At 27.3% G+C, this 18,916-nt stretch overlaps 1 protein-coding gene and 1 long non-coding RNA gene across 2 annotated transcripts in view; one reads left to right on the top strand and one right to left on the bottom strand.

Moving 5' to 3' along the window:
- LOC107064765 (sodium-coupled monocarboxylate transporter 2) overlaps window positions 1-11,121 on the bottom strand; it is a 37,641-nt gene extending 26,520 nt beyond the window's left edge. The window contains 1 exon segment of the mRNA XM_015317792.2: window positions 10,076-11,121. The gene's annotated coding sequence lies outside the window, so the exon portion shown is untranslated.
- Window positions 1-18,916, top strand: part of LOC149030782 (uncharacterized) — a 61,188-nt gene that overhangs the window by 25,220 nt on the left and 17,052 nt on the right. The window lies entirely within an intron of this gene.

The raw sequence follows: 18,916 nt of genomic DNA, 5'->3' as shown, positions 1-18,916 counted from the left end.
AATAATAATAATAATAATAATAAGTGAGTGTAATTGGTTAGTTTTTTTATTTATACTTCTGTGCAATTATTTCTACCTGTTTTTATATATATATATTAATTATATAAATAAATATATAAAATAAATAAATAAAACGGTTTCTGTGTGTGCGTAAAAATATGGTAAAAAAATATTGCGGTAGGAAGATTGAATAAAAATTAAATTTATATAAAAAATAAATTTAATAAAAATTTTGACGATCATATTTAATAAAAATTAAACTCAAAGTACAATTATTACAAGCACTCCGAGTGTTTTTGTTATAAATATAAAAAAATTATTATATATATATATATATAATAATTTGTTTTTGTTTTATTTATAAATATTATTTTACCATTCGATTAAAACGAGAACATATTTGTAATTTTTTGCTCTCTCCCATTAATTGGTAATAAAAGGGTATAAATATAAATTATTATATTGTATTTAATGAATATTTAAGAAGATAGTTTTAAAAATGTGTATTTAGTGTTATTCATTTAAGAGTAAGTCGATAATATACTATCGTTAGCACTATTTTAGCGAAAGGAAAATTTTTCCCCTCCTTCTTTTTTTTTTTTTTTTTTCCTTATCACCTAAGCCCCAATGTAATGTGAAAAATATTGAAAGCTCTGCATCTTCGTAAGAAGTAGTAGAGTACCTCGTGTGTGTATCTGTATGTGTGTGTGTGTGTGGGTGCTTCTTTTTCAGACATTTTTCTGCATTACGTTTTATTTACGAAATAAACAGCACGAATTGATCAAAATGAAAGATGATATGCTCCACCTTGTTACGTTGTAAAAAAAAAAAAAAAAAAAAAAGGAAGAAGAATAAATGAAATAAGAAAAAATAATAATATAATTTTATATATTTTTATATTTCAAGAAAAAAAAAAAAAACAACATTCGAATAATGTTTGAATAATTTTATAGGATATTTTACTTTCTCATTGAATAAAAAAAATAAAAACAGAAGAGAAATCGTTGAGATATTTGATAAAAATAAAAATCATATTGATTGTCAATGAAATTCGATGAAATTTTTTTAATTCAATACAAGTTTTATGATATTATGAAAAAAAATAAAAGACTCCTGTAGATACGTTCCATGGAGGAATGGGAGTAGTTAGAATAAAATTTATAGGATTGAACAAACATAGTATTTTAAAAATGGATAATATCTTCCAACTCATTTGCGTGACGTAATTTCTGGCAAGAATCTTCCTTTTTATATCCGTATATCAGAAAATTCTACTAAATCCTATACGCTTCTTTCCGGAACTCTTCGATTAATATGCAAATTTTCATTCGTTTTTGCATCATCATTCGAATTATTCCGTTCATTTATTGCGGTACATTTTTTAATTCTTTTTTATTTTTTATTTTTTATTTTTTTTTTTTTTATATAAATATATACAATTTCAAATAAGATGAAATTAATTCGAAGAATAAATCAAATATCGAAATTTTTAATGCATGCGAATTACTTATGTGGTTTTTTCTTTTTCTTTTTTTATTTATAATTGAAATTGTCTTATAAATAAGTTTACATAAATTTAAATGAACAAATAGGATGAAAACAAACACATTACATTGTTAATTTGTTCGTCACGAAAATAGAGATAGAATATTAATGAATATGACTATGAATGTAACTATGACAAAGGATATCAGGTGTCATGAAAGTTTTTCTAAGTCATGTTTCATTTTAGTCATTGTACGTAATAATTTAAGATGTTCAATAATAGTCTTTGGCTTGTGAGCTCAGTTATTTTCCTATTCTCTTTCTTTCTCTCTCTCTCTCTCTCTCTCTATTTTTCTCTTTCTAAAGTTCATTATTCAGGTGTTCACCTATTAAAGTAACGGTATCGAATTTCTTCTTTCCTACCTTTTCATCTTTCTCTCATTTATCTTTACACGTTTCACTTCTTGAGAAACTTCTTGACGTTAGGTTTTAATGCAGCAGTGAAAGTAATAGAAAGTTTTGATCTAACTAAGTATAGAGTCAATTGCCAGATTAAATTTCGATATAATCCTGCTTTTGAGTTAGAACAGAATAACGTAAGACGAGTTTTAATAAGTATTAAAATAATCATTTGAATTATTCGGATTGTGTTATTGGTAAATTATTCTTCAACGAGTAAACCTAGAATCCAATGTCTTTTTTTATTTCATACCATTTTTTGGTTGTAATGTTTTTTTTTCTTTTACCATTACCTTTCTTTCAATGTTACATACGAGACATTAAATTTTAATTCTTGTTTTTTTTTTTTTTTTTTTTTTAAACCAGAAAAAACTAACTACATTTTGTTCTCTCTATTATTATTATTATTATTATACATTTTTGTTTTCTTTCTTTATTTCTTTCAGTCGATGAATTTTGTATCGTATCGTATTTTGCGTGTTAGGTAGGCACTGATTTCGATTTCCGATAAAACGAAAGAGAAAACACGACTACTACTACTACTACTACTACTACTACTGTTATTCGATAAAGATACGATTGCTATCTTTTCTAGTAGAGAGAAAAGCATATTTTTTTTACGTCTCCACCATGACGTATTGAATTGATATTTTTGTTGACTATCTGCCTGTTAAAAAATACACAGTAATTCTCTTATTTTAAAATATCTCTTTCTTCGTGTATCAACGGATGTAACGATTTTTCTTTACTTTGACGTACATAAGAGAGAAAAATAATAACGATATAAATAAAATCATGTAATATTCATTACAACTACTAAAAACATACATTCAATCAAAGTATTATTATTAGAATAATTTCATGTAGGTAAATATCTTCTTTTTTTTCTCTCTCCTTGTTGTTATCAAATTTCACTGTACAATCCTAATTGGCTGCATAAACATACGAGCATAATATAAATATAATGCATGTAAAAAACTGTATAATTACATTTACTTCGTAATTTCGAATGAGACATTAATTTTAGCGAAGTTTAAACGTGTCGTAACACAAAACATATGTTCGATTTATTCTTAGATCTATGAGTGGTAAACACGTGGTGAACAAAGTTGATGCATCATCGATGCTACTTCATCAATCCCCTCTTTCCCTCCTATCACTCAACTATGCACTACTGCGTTAAACTATAATATATACAGGGTGTTCAGGTTGGTTTTTTTGACCAATCTTCAATAAAACAATTTTACTCAGTACACTGTATCATGTATAACATATAAATATTGAATGTGATTATTTTTAAACACCCTATATATAACCATATACACTCTAATATCATTTCGGTTTCGGAAAGGACATATAAACAATGTGTAATATAAGTACATGCATATTGAAGGTAACGTGCCAGTCTCAAGGTGAATCTCGAAGAGGACGGTGCTCCGAACATATACACAGTGGCATTTAAACATCAATACATATTTCTATCGATTAATTAACAATTATTTTAATACTTTAACTGTATTCTACTTATATTACAATAATTTTTATACACAATTTATATACAGGGTGTTCAGAAAAAACCATTCAATATATATTATGTTACTACAAAATTTGTTATGTTTACAGAAGTCTTACCACGTGTCCATCTTCCATTTCTACACACATTTGGCATCTTTTTATCTTTTTTTTTACAGAGTCGAGAACTCGTTCGATAATTGCACATTTTTTTAATTGACATTTTTTTAATGCTATTTTGTAACTGTGTAATATCTACGAAAGCCGATTATTCATAATTGGTATCTTATTTAGCATATAAATATTGAATAGTTTTTTCTGAACACTGTGTATATATATACGTATCTTAGAAAACTCATACTCTTTGTCATTTCGTTTGAAATAATCTTGAAAGAAGGATTGATAGTATAAAATCATCGGATGATATTACATTACCTTGTTTACTTCGTAGAAGTAAAGTAACGTTAACACTTTTCTTTTTTTCTTTCATATTATTTATGCGTCATATTATTACACGTTAATATAATATATTTCCATTTCGTATTTACCATATTATTCGAGACACATATTCGATCGATCGATCGATCGATCGATCATTCTTCTTAATAAATCACGAATAGAAGAAGAGGGAGATGGGAGTGTAGAGAAGTTACGTGGTTTATCATGGAAGTTTAATATTTGTCATGGAAAATTTCGTAATACGACTAGTAAAGCCTGTCCATTATTATCCTTTTAATCGAATCGATGTATCGTTGTAGTAACAAAACAAAAAAAAAAGGAACAAAAAAAAAGAGAAAAATAACTGGAATTACGCGTCGAATCGCTACCAAACCCCTCGAATATATTCAATAATCTCACATGAGAGAGAGAGAGAGAGAGAGAGAGAGAGAGAGAGAGAGAAAGAGAGAAAATATCGCGTATGCCGTTTGGCAGAGAGTTATTCGTTATAAATAAAATCGAACCTACCTACCTACCTACCTATCAACCTACCTACCTACCTACCTAACTACCTACCTACCTATCTTCGAAATGTGTGCTCGTGACGATTGATTGATAACATAATCCTCTTGCGAATATCGAAGAGCGAACGAATTTCCGAACTAATATCCGAATATAGCGTACATACGACCGAGAGAGCACTGACTGATCATTTCGATAGGTGTATATGAAATACCAATGAAAATCGTCCACGTTTGAAAAGGTAAAAATAATTTTTAACGTTGTTTCGATTTATATTCTTATATGTATATATATATGTATATAAATTGTTTATTTTTTATTTTATTATTTATAAATTATTATATATATATATTTGACAAATATATTATAAATCTAATCAATATCTACAGATTTCTATTTATATTATTTATTATATAATATAATTAAATTTATATTATTTATATCATATATATATATATGTGTGTGTGTGAAGAAATACATTATATTATATTATTTATTTTATATTTTATATTATTATTTTACATTATTTTATATCATTAAATTATTTATATATAAGATTAGCTCATAAAAATAATATTTAATCTTTTGGTAGAATAGTAATTAACAAAATTGCAAATTATATCGTTCGTGATTATCTCCTTTTAATTATATATAAATAAATAATATTAATTAACAGTGACGATAAAACAGATTCTTAATGATAAATGAAAAAAGAAAAATAAATCAATAACCTAAGGTAAGAGGAAATAAAACTAGAATTGAAAAATAAGATAAAGGATAACGTTTACTTTAGAATGAAAGTTATAAAGAAAAAGATTGAAGTAACTGTTCAAAAAAAAAAAAAAAAAAAAGAAATAAAGGGTTTTCCTTTTATTTTTATTTGTCGATCAAATAACGTACGCTCTAGGCTTGGTTGAGGAAAGGTAGAATAGGTAGGATAGGTAGGTAGGTACCTACCTATACATAGGACAAAATAGACGTCGACGATGGTTAGGTCAAACTGTTGGTTTAAAGCAATTCGCAAGTGCGACCTTTAACCTCCCAACGGCTCACGGCCAGCAGGGAGATTAATTAAAAAGTTTCAAGAGAAAGAGAGAGAGAGAGAGAGAGAGAGAGAAAGAGAGGTGAAGAGAAAGTTTAGTAGAAAGAGAAAAACAAAGAAAGACAGAAAGAAAGAGATAAAAAAAGAATCAGTCACGTTTGATCGAAGAAAAGAAAAAAAAGGGTCTCAAACAAATTTTTATTTCAATCAACTCAGTGTTGTACCTATCCAATCCCTAAACTTAGGACTACGTATTTTTGGGTTTACAATGTATCTTATCTAAAATATCTTTTCTATCCTTTTGGATTCTTCATCATAAAAAGAAAAAAAAAATAAAGAACATAAGAAACATCCTTTTCTTAAAACGAATTTTGTTGAAGGTTTGTGTGTCTCCATAAGTGTTGTGTCTGTTTCGTTTGTGTGTTATCTGGCATACATTATCGAGAAATTATATTATAGTACCTTGAGAGAAGAGAAATTTGAATCGAGGATCGGTTCCTTCAGAGACTTGGTCGCCACCTTTGCTGTTAGCTAGCTTTCTACCTTACTAGCTACTATGCTTACTTAACGAACGAACGAACGAACAAACGAAGGAAGGAAGGAAGGAAGGAAGGAAAATGGGAGAGTGAGAATAAGAGAGAGAGAGAGAGAGAAAGAGAACCAGAACGGATCTTATAATTCCATAGTAACCGTGCAAACGAGCGAAATTGCGTACGTAGAACGTTAAGAGAAAGAGAAAGAGAGTGAGAGAAAGAGAGTGAGAGAGAGAGAAAGCTTTTGGCTTTACAATGCAAATCCTCTTCGAACGTTTCTGACAGAAACGTAGATGGCGAAAATACTATGATGTTACTATATCTATGAGAAAGATACGGGTAAAAGGAGTTTATAATACTAGGATATAAACTCTTGTAAGAATACATATACATATAATACTATACCGCGTGTGTATAGTATATCGCATAGAGTAGTATGTTGTATATACTATAATACGTGACTAAAACTATGTGTAATCGTTTTAACACTATCGTTTTCAAAATAATAACAAATTTCTTGTCAATGACAAGAAGAATATTAAAAAATAAAAATAAAAGTGTATTAAAAAAGATATTATATAATTGTATATATATATATATTATATTATATTATAAATATTATTATAATAATATAAATATAATATATAATATAAATATATAAAGAGATTATATAAAAGATTTTGAAAAAAAAAAAAAAACAAACCGTAAATTTGTTTTTACTTTAACACGTTAAAAGCCACGCGAATTTTTACGGATATCTTCGTCAGGCCACACGTGTTGAAACGAAAGGTTGATCGTCAGTCACTGATGCCTGACACGTCCTAAACGTGAAGTTCAATGTCAGTCACTGATGACTGACACGTCACTCAACGTGTTAAAACACACAATAAGCTTATACAACATATCGTATATAAAATATATATAAAAAAGAAGAATAAAAGAATAAATGTGATACGTTTTATTTCTAGTCGAATGATTCTGAAACATTTTAACGAAGACAGAAATAAAGGAAGAAAAGAAAATGGTTATACTCTCGAATGGTAAAAAACTTTATGATACGTTTCGTGTCCGACAGATTATCTGACTTATCCGAGGTTGCACATTAGAGACGTTTTTGATAACGCCAGATGCTCTCGCATATGCTATCGCTTTTTCTATACTTGCTCCCCTTCTTAACTCCTACCAACCTCACCTTTCCCCCCCTTCCCCCCTTCCCCCCTTCCCCCCAACCAACCAACGAACGGCCAAACTTTTCACGGAAGTCAGAGTCTAGTATAGTTCAGAAGAAACTTTCTATACTGGCTATAACGATACGATGTTTCATCGTTTTTTATCTCACTTTTTTTTGCTTCTTCTTCTTCTTATTCTTCATTTTCTTTCTCTCTCTCTCTCTCTCTCTCTGATAATCTCTCTTTTCCTCTCAGGAGTAAAAAGAAAATGAACGGAGAGTGAGAGAGCAAGAAAAGTTGACTACTCTGTGTGTATCGAGTATATTTATTAAAAAAAAAAAAAAAAAAAAAATAATAATAATAATAACACATCGTTTAACGTCTTATTAAATTTTTTTATTCTCTCAATTATTTCTACGATGCACTCACATCTTTTCTATACCATTACGTTTATTTGTAAATCTTTTAATTGTTATATTATCTATCGTAAAAAGGTTTAATCCTCGATGCTATTCTTATTTAAGCAAATATTGTTATTAATGGTTAAACTTGTGTGTGGGTGTGCGTGTGTGTATATATAATTTGAGAAATATAATTAGTATGCAGATTTAAAAACAAAAAAAAAAAAAGAACAAAAAACATACACATAGGAAGAATAAACACGTAAACCTTAGCTTGCGAAAAACATCGGCTAGGTGTATTAAACAAAAATAAAAAAGAAGAGAAAAAACTATGTAAACAATAAATTGACTGTTTAAGCAAAACTCGAATGAATTTTAACACATACAGAAATAAACTGATACTTCGTTATAGAAACATACACACATACGTTCATCCAAACCACTCTCATCTTTCTTCTCTTGAAAAATCTGTTTTTTTTTGCTGACGTTTTACAATATCGGATTATAATCAAATTAACATACTGGTACCACGTATTTTTTATATTCATATATATATATATACATATATATATATATATAAAATAGTTAATATTGAAGGTAAAATCGATTAATTTATGATAAAAATGTTGTTGTTTCGTAATTAAAACATTTCATGTATAAAAATCCCCGTCTGTTTTCTTCTTCATCTTTAGGGGATTCTTCGTAATGGTAAAAAGGTAAAATGAATCATCATAGCGAGTCATATAAATCATCGGTGTTTCTAATGCTAATAGCTGATATCGAGTCACATCCTCGATTCGTATAAACTGATCGGAACGATATTAGCAATTACAATGAGATCTCGGGTTGACCGTAAATGCTTTAGTGTGGTATCACGTTCATGCTATCCAGTTGTATTATATTAAATACGAAACCTTTTTTTATCAAAATTTCATTCCGTTTAAATATATATATATATAAATATTATAATTTTATATACGATATTATATATATATATATTTACTATATTATACTATTATATATATTGCCAATATATTTCTTTTATTCTTTATTTTTTATTTTGGAGATATTTATGCACTTTGATATTTAATATTTTTCACATTATAATAATAATAATAATAATTATTATTATTATTATGTTTCTATATATATATATATATATAGGTAAAAAATTTACAAAATTGGAGTTTGGTTTCTGAATAAATATATTTATTCTGTGAATAAAATGATAGAATTATAATATTACGAATCGTAACTTGAGTCAAACCGCAATAATAATAATAATAATAATAATAATAATAATAATAATAATAATAATAAAAACAATTCCAAGATATTATCTACTATTATAAATTACGATGAATTCTCGATGTTACAGAAATAATAGGAATAAAAGTGATAGATAAAAAGGTATTGGATAAAAATAAAAGAATAGGATAGAAAAAAACAAGAGAGAAAGAAAAGACAAATAACCGGATTTATTAACGTTGGTCGAATACACAACGTGTTCTTTCTCTCTCACTCTCTCTATCTCTCTTTCTTTCTTTGTCATTCATTAACTTGACCGACAGACACTATGTTAAAATGGTAAAAATAGAAATTTGGCACCGTTAACTTTTACGACGATTCGTTGGACGGAAAGAATTTGGCGTGGTTTCGTTTAACTTCGTCGATATTATAACCGAATCGAAGGTTAATTAATTCTTTAAAAAAAAAAAAAACAAAGAAACAAATCCTTTTTTTGTTTATCACCACGAATAAAATATTATTATAGAATATAATTATCGATCGATGGAGAAATTTGAATAAATTGAAATTAAACGACGGTTTATCCTTTTTTGGTGTTATTTTTTTTCTTTTTTGTAATAAAAATAAAGGAATACAATGTTGAGATAAGAGTCACGTGTTAAAAGTTAAAAGAAGACGACAAATGGAGAAAGGTATTTTTTCTTTTTTTTTGGTCTTTTTAAAACACACAAGAAATTGAACGAAATTTCGACAGGGTGTTTTAATTCGATCGTCACAATGGAAACTTTGAAAAAGTTGTTGCTTTTTTATTTGCCAAACTTTTCCTTCCTTCCTTCCTTCCTTCCTTTCTTCCTTTCTTTCGGGACTTATTAAAGTCACGTAAGAATAATAAGTTTGCCGAACTACTCGAATAAAAAAATAGTTAACAAGAACTCTATATCGTTTATTATTAATTAATTAAATTCGAATTAACGAGTATGACATTGTTTTTTAATTTTTTTTTTTAAATATCAATTTAATTCGTTCAATTGAAATAAAATGATGTATAAATACACAAGTATGGATTCAATTGGAAAGATAAAAGAAGAGGGGGAAGAAGGGAAGGGAAAACTTAGAAACAGGGGAAAAGTGGTGGGAGTAAGAGTGGGGGAAAATGTGCTGAGAAAAATAATAGTATATATATATATATACCAGAGATTATGTTTACGTGATGAAAATGTACGAGTAGTAGTAGTAGTAGTAGTAATAGGTTTATTCTAATTTTACCTTCTCTTTCGTAGTAATATTCTTCGTGCTATATGAAACATAACATTTCTCTTCTATCTCGTAATAATCGATTCACTTGATCATTTGCACCGGCATTTTAGATTTAACAGATTTAATCGTATTTTAGTATTATAAAGAAAAATAGAAAAATAAAATACAAACGATCACTTGATATATATATTTGTATGCGTGTAAGTATGATTGATATGATTTAAAATCGTATTAATATTAAAACAAAAATAAAGACAGTCGTCACTGGGTATATACGTGTATGAGTGAATTATAATCGGTCAAGTTATTCGAATCGAATTGATAAATCGATCGTGCTCGTTCAATTGATATAAAACGAAACGTTCACTGAATAAGTAAGTTTATTCGTATTACGATTATAGTACTTATTACTGTTTTGTTTCTAAGTCAGTATTAAAAACCGTGCGACATGGTCAGTCGACGTCGTGGTACTGAAAGACTCAGCTCAGCCCGGTAGAGGCCAGTCTGTTAAAAAATCACACCAAGTTCGTTGCATCATTTCGAGTAACGTGTATATATGCATATACAATACACACACACACATATATATATACACAAACGTATACTGACTAACCCATATACGATCACGTGTTGACCGTTACCAATCGTAAACTGTTCGTTCTTAGTAAAATCAACACTTTGTTTGACGTGTTTTTTTATTTTCTTTTTTTTTTTTTGATTTGTTAGTTCGTTCCTTTGGACGAGTTTATTTTTTAATTATTTTTTTCATCAACGATTTATTTAAAATACAAAATTTTGTTGATCCACGAATTCGATGAGCAGGAAAAATGTTTTTTTAACGATTTGATGTTAAAGCTGTTACGTTAACTCTTTGTTCGAAGAAATACTACCGGTCTTGATGGTAGTCGTGTTGCCATTTCTATAAATATCTTTACTAGAGATTCGACTGAAGTTAAAGTTGGCGGAATTATTCGAATCGTTTTAAATAAATTAAATACCTTTAAAAGAAAGAACAACAGAAGAAAAAAAAAGCAACAAGCAATAAGAACGAGACAATATATGTATTTTTTTACAAAAAGAATAGAAATTATTTTTGTTATTTCTAAAAAAAAAAAAAAAAAAAAAATAAATTATTTCATCACAAAAATTTTGTTCAAACAAATTATTAAAATTGAAACACCATGAATTTTTTATAATTATCGTATTTGAAATTTCGTAAAACAAAAATTTTACGTTAAATGAAAAAACAATAAGAACGTATTTATTTATTATATCAAAAATAATAATAATAATATTTATAAATGTTGTTTTAAATCTCGATTGAGTTAGACGAGTATTAGAGAAACTTAATTGACGACAAGTATCGAAAGTCAAGAGAATGACGAAATACGATCCAACATTCTCTTTCCTTTTCCGTGTCGATGCCATTGACTAACGAGTTTCTCGGCTGAACTTGATGCAAGGTTGTGTGAAACCCTTAATAGTTTCACCCAGGGCGTTAAAGTAATCGGTCAAGATCATGTAGCTTCTTGCGTTAACGAAACTGCTCGCGTAGATGAAACGACCTTCGTTCTGTGTGAGTTCATGCACTAGCTAGGACATTTATTATACTTCAACTGTGTTTAAGATCTTTGTGCAACGACCGAATAGTATTACCCAACTATACTTCGATGAAATTAAGCTAGACCAATTATCTATATAGTTACTTCGATAATTTAGGGTTAAACAAATGTTCGTTTATTTTTCATCAATATTTTTAATGTGAATTTTATAAAAAAAAAAAACAACAATTTATTTTGCAGTATAATAAACACATATAATATTTTGATAGTGTTCTGCTTTTGATATGTGTTACTATTTAAAAAAAATATTTCTTTTATCTATATATATATATAATTTTTTATATAATAGTATTGGTATCTACTGAAACAGTTACATATATCCGTTTACACTTATCTTTGTAAGAACTCACGTCAATGTATCACGTCAGCAAAAATTGCTGATAATTCTCAGTTGATAATTAATTATATACATTTCTCTATTAATAAAAAAAGAAATATATACATATATTTAAACAAAGGAATTAAAACTAAGTCGTTAATTACTTTGAAAATTGTTTTACGGATTTCACGAGAATTGTAGTAATATTTAATATTATTATATTAAAACAATTAAAAAAAACAAGTACTCAAAAATTATTAATATACGTTTATAATTTTTCATTATAGATAAAATCCAGTTCGCTCTTTGCAAACTGATCGTTAATGTATATTATGAAAAACATCGTATAATAATCATGCTTATTAATATATTTTTCATTTTAAATAATTTATCGTTGAGTGCTTTGCTAAAGTGTTTGAAATAACCATTACTTAGTAACACTTTAATAATGAATATTAAAAATGTACAATTTGCATTTTCGACAACGATAATTAATCGTAGAAAAAATGTATGAACAATTAAAAGAAAATAAAAAAGATAATCCATTAATTTCTAACATCGAAATAATTACAATACACTTTGAATAATAATTTTCTTTTTTTTTTTCTATTATGGGATTGTGTAAGATAAAACAATCAACGAAAAATCATTTCCATGGAAAAAGAAAAACAAACTCCAGTTCTCACAATTTACGTTGAAACACGCATTGTTCTTTATGAATGATTAAGAAAGTAATAATAATAATAATAATAGATTATCCTGTGTGTGTGTGTGTGTGTCAAAATTATGTTAACGCGTGAATGCTGATCTACCTGACCCAATTATTATTATTATTATTCTTTATATATCATTTTTTAATTCACAAAAATATGATAACGTCCTCTTTAATTACTTGAATACTTCAACAAAAAAAAAAATAAAATAAATAAAGAAAAAAAGATTAGCAGAAGGTAAATAAATCTTAAAAGAGACTGGGTCAACGAGATAGAAAGAGAGAGAGAGAGAGAGAGAGAAAAACATTGATGAATTTTGCGCATGCTTCCTATGAATTATGCTTTCACTGATTCGCAAATCAAATCTCATGAGAGTGGATTTTTGATTCGTTTGCCTATGATAAAAGTAAATATTGAAATGATCTGCGTATGTGAAATAAAAAGGATAAGAGTATAAGGATAAAAAAGGATATTAAAGAAAGAAAGAAAGAAAGAAAGAAAAGAAACTGTAAAGCAATGTTATGGGGTTTATACTGAAAGCAACAATCTTTTTCTTTTTAACCAAAGTCATGTTTGCGTTCTAATAGAGATTGATATGAATTAGTAGCCACCTGACGAATGAAAAACCTGCTAGGTTACTATCTTTCGTTTCGTTTTATTATTACGCACACACAGACACATATATAAACGTATATTATATCTGTGTTTGTGTGTGGTGCACGCTTTAATTCATTATTCTCTTCAGTTGTCTCAGAACATATGTGTGTGTGTGGGTTTTTATATCGTTTCTCCTTTAATCCAAATCTAACCAATTGCTTCTTTTCTTCAATCTTATTTCTTATCTCAACGTCTGTGTGTGTGTGTGTTTTATTTATTTTTTTGTTTTAGAAACGTCGAGAGAATAAATAAACAAAAGAATTTGTAATAAAAATGAAGGAAATATTTTTAGAGTCGTGTCAAAAATAATTAGTTTTTAATAATTAGGTTACATTTGGTTACAATTTGTTGAAGTTTCTATTTTGAGTTCTAATCACCATGTTAAAGACACTTACTACGTGAGATGCCTGTCAAGTTTAACGAACTAAAAGACGTCTTTCTCTCTCTCTCTCTCTCTCTCTCTCTCTCTTGTCTCTCTATCTCATGTATTCGTAATACGATAATTATAGAAATTAACATAATTGAAGTGAATTATGAATTAGAATAGTATCTATTATTATTATTATTATTATTTTGTATTAGTCATAATATGTTAGCTTTTTGTTTTCTTTTTCAGCAAATTATTTTTATATGAATATCATTATTGTTCTTTTGAAATTTGTATTAAAATCATTTTTTTTTGTATTATTTTTATTATTTCAATTAAATCCAATGAATTTTGCGAATAATACAATTTTATTTACTGTCAATTACGTGTTAATTTGTTATTTTAATTGATTTCTATGGTTCAACGATTATTAATTAATTTTCAAAAGTATAATAAATTCTTAGTTTCTTTTGATTTTTTTTTTTTTTATTCATTTTCATTTAATATTAAACTTTAATATGCGTATAACAGTTTTATTTATAAATCATAATTTATCATGCTCCTTGTCTCATAGCAATTCGTTTGGTTTTGAAAGTTTGTTCAATTCATGCATCTACGATGCATCTACGATGTAGAAGAGTTTCTCGTTTATTATTAACAATTTGACAATTAGTTAATTTTAAAATTAAACTTTTACTAATTGGTCTTCGCTCTTACGGAAAGCACCTGAGTTCTCTGTGTAAAAACGAAAACGAACTAAACGAAATGGCAGTGATAAACATAAATTAGTACACTAATTGCTGAAAATGTTCAGCTTAAAGTGATTAATTAATGTTCTAACGCTGTCAACTAATAGCTTTCTCTCTTTCTCTCTCACTCTCTCTCTCTCTCTCTCTCTCTCTCACTCTTACTCTCTCTATCTTTATTTCTCTACTTCTGTAAAATAAAATATTAAAAATGTCATCATTTTAAATTATTTCAAAATAATTATATCTTATCTCAAAAGAGTGATATATATATATAAAAATTAAAGTAATGTTTTTCATTTTTTTTTTTTTCAAAAAGAAACTTTAAAAAATTGTATCACGTATTTTTTATTAGCTAAAATTGAATTATTCGTGTCAATAATTTTTCAACATCCGTAACGAATACAATTCAAAATATAAGATTAATTACTTGTATTTATTATCGATAAAAATATTTCATTTATTATTTATACCAATTAATACAAGTATTGTCAATATTTTAAATATATTGCTTCGATACAACTGTTACTATTATAAATAATGACCATTCATGTAAATTATTTATTACATATTATCATTAATATTGAAAAAAAAGACAAACAAAATTATAATTATTCGTGCATCAATCAAAATGCAAATGAATTATTTAACAAAATATTGATCAAATAAAAAAATAATGTATTAGATGTTTCGAAAAGTCGTTTCGTTTTTTTTTTTCTATTTTTGTAAAAATGAAGATAATAATTTTTGCTTCAAGATTAAACCTAAACCTTTCAAGTGGTCATAAATAATTGAATTTGATAAAATTAACCTTGCATCGATCTCATGTGTTACTATTTGTCGGTTTGCATCAACTAATGCCATTATTGCGTTAGCAAAAAACGAAACGACTTTTCGAAACACCTAATATTATACAATATTGTTTCTTTTTTTGTTTTTTATAACGAAAAAAAATGTTAAATGGAAAATCTTTCTATATGAATGACCTGATGAGGACAAGAGTGTCATGAATGCAATGGGTGACAGGTGAATGCAAGATGAGGATGATGCGTGGCATCATTTCGAGAACGACAAAATGGCAATCAACGTTGAAGTGTCACAGTTTTGTAATGTCAAATAATGAAGAGAATTCAAACAAATAGTTAGCGTATAAAAATTTGTTAACAAATTATTTTCAATATTTATATATTTCATTCATTAACATAAATTCAATTGATTTAAATTAAATTCAATTCAATTTGATTAAATTTATAATAATTATATTAAATTCAATGAATACTAATCGTTTCTTAAAGAATATATCAACATTTAGTATAATTTTTTGTATTATATAATAAAATAACAGATTCCCTCTAGTCATCCAGTGAATTGCACGTAATTCCCTTGTATTGTTATTACGACAAAAAGGAAGGAAGGAAGAAGAAAAAAATGATGTCACAGGATTACGTCAGAGGTAACCAAGGTATAGATTACGAAATGACGTATAACTACGTCGTCTCCGGCAATCAGTTTTAAAGATTTTCAAATGACGTAGGAATTACGTAGCAAACACAGTCGGTAAGAAGAATTTCATATGACGTTTAATTATGTCGTAGTTTATTCGAATGTGTTCTCACAGATGGATTATTTACCTTTACGTATTATTAATATGTAAAATAGTTTCGAATTAAAAACAAATCCGTCTCCTTTTTTTTTTTCTTTTTTGCATTGAATTTATACAAATTCATATACGTGGTTGTAATTTGAAAATTAAATAAACAAAAATCGTTGTTATCTCATTCACATATAAATGTGAAATTTATTTATATATAAATAACAAATGGTTAAATGTTTGTTTGTTAAAAATATGAAAAGAAAATATTCAATGAAATTAATCGAAATATTTTTCAAATAATCATTTGGGATAAAATAATGAAATTTATTGAAATTAATATTGTTTACTTTAAAATGAATAAATTTGTTCTTTTTAACTGACAAAAGTTGCAACGGTATATGCATCTGGATGGGTCAAGAACCTTTAATCGTTTCGCATATCATGTCGTTTTTTTTATTATGCAATATTGTTATATAACTGTTATATACAAAGAGAGAGAGAGAGAGAGACTAATCTCCTAACACATAAATAATACGCAAGTGTACAGAAATAAAAAGACTGATAACCGTAACGGCTCATACTCGAGACTAAAATTAACGCTAATTATTTTAATCACAAGTATGGTTTTGCCGGGTTAACGTTGCATTCGTTAATAAAAATAATACAAATTTTAATAGTTCAAAAGTTTATGCAAACATTTTCAATGATAATAATTCCGAAATGTTTTGATTAAAATGACTGATTAAATATAAAATTTCAATCGTTTAATTGTTCACATAATGAATAAGTGAACATGATTTAATTTTTTTTTTTATTTGAAATATAAATTAACAACACCATATCACATTTCGTATAAAACAAAGAGAAAAAAGAAAAAGAAATGAAAAGATGCGTAGAAAAATTGTTGGAAATAAAACATTTTTATTAAGATCGATTGGTAAGACAAGTAAATTAGACAAAAGTAGAAGTTCTCCTAATTGGAAGTTAGATAGCTTTTGGATAGTAAGGAAGATTGGACGATGAAGCGGATACGTAAGTTTCCTTCTGGTTAGGTTTGGATTAAGATCACTTGGTTCGAAACAACCATCTACTACTATCGCAATTCGCGGTTTCACGTTACGTTTAGATTCGTAGCCGATTTCCAAGAAATTGGAATCCTAGGTGGTGGTGCAGGTGAAGGAAGTGGGTAGTCTATTAGTTAGTTTCTATTTCAAGTAAAAGAAATAAAAAAAAAAAAAAAAAAAAAAAGAAATTGAAATAGAAATAAAAAAGAGAGAGAGAGAAAGAGAGAGAGAATAATGAATGTTATTGATAAAAAGTTCTGACCAATTTCTAATTGAGAATTTAGAAGTATAACCATGAAACACTGTTTAATTTCGTAAAATATTTCACAAATTTTTTTTACTTTGACACGTAATCTTATTATAAAATATTTCTCATTTTATTTTTTTTTTTTTTTTTTTTGTATATTTTCAACATACATAGTCAGAGTTTTCAAGTAGAAAAATATATTTTTGATATAATTTCGAAAAGGTGAACAAGTTTATACGAGTTGTTCGTGCAAGATGGTGTGCAAACGAGACATGTTCAAGTTATTTATTTTTTTGTCTAACTTTTGTAAAGTTTCCTGTTAAATTATTTTCTTTACGATCAAAGTAAAAAGTGAATATCGAAAGTGAACCTTTCGCGATAGAATATAAACGGCAAAGTAGAGTTGTTGTTAGATATAATATGTAGTTATGGAAGATAAGGGAAATGAATTTGATACTAGACGAGAATGTGTTGTATTTTTTCTTTTTTCTTGAATAAAAAGTTAACGTTCTCATTCTCATTCTCATTCTCTCTCTCTCTCTCTCTTATTTTTTTTCTTGTGTTTGTATTTTTCGCCATGCTTATTCTCTTTTCACGAGAAGCACTTCTTTGTTCTCTCGAGAATTTACAAAACTCGCTCACTTTTGTGCACGCACCATAAAGCAAAACTCTTTTTCTATGCTTACGCGTATACGTAAAAAAAAAAAATTAAAAAAAATTAAAAAAACAAAATAATAATAAAATAGAAATTAACATGACCATTTTGTTGAACAAAAGGTTTTGAATTTACGACAAACAATATTTCTCAATATTGTTTCTTACAATTAGATATAGCATTTTATTTAGTTTATATATATATCAAGGATTGATGAAATATGTTGAAATAAAAGTTTCCTTATTTTTTTTGATTAAAATTATATTCTCACTTTTCCCAACCCATATTTATATATAATAATAATAATAAAACATTTATGAAGCATCGCTGATCATTCTGCATACAACATTTCACTTTTTTACTCTGTGTTAAATCGGTTTTAAGGGGACCTTCTACTCTGAGCACCTAAAAAAAAGGCTATTTTCGCGAATTTTTTCCAAGAAAACTATAAAAGATATCGATCTAAAAGTTGTTGGGTTTGTTAAATTGAGTCTTAAACTATATAAATAAATTTTTATTTTTTCATTTTAATTAATTTTTTATTGCAAAAACAGTAGTATAAAAAAACACCTTAAAACTTTAGTGCTTTGGTAGCTCTATCAGAACTTGAGAATGGCTTACCGGCATTTATTATCGGCCCAGTACCGGCATTTATTATCGGCCCAGTACCGGCATTTATTATCGGCCCAGTACCGGCATTTATTATCGGCCCAGTACCGGCATTTATTATCGGCCCAGTACCGGCATTTATTATCGGCCCAGTACCGGCATTTATTATCGGCCCAGTACCGGCATTTATTATCGGCCCAGTACCGGCATTTATTATCGGCCCAGTACCGGCATTTATTATCGGCCCAGTACCGGCA

This window comes from Polistes dominula, unplaced genomic scaffold (genome assembly GCF_049000335.1).
Source record: "Polistes dominula isolate Pdom_NZ unplaced genomic scaffold, Pdom_raw_medaka contig_24, whole genome shotgun sequence".
Taxonomy (NCBI): domain Eukaryota; kingdom Metazoa; phylum Arthropoda; class Insecta; order Hymenoptera; family Vespidae; genus Polistes; species Polistes dominula.
The sequence above is the reverse complement of the archived record's forward strand: the minus strand, read 5'-3'. Positions and strand labels throughout refer to the sequence as shown.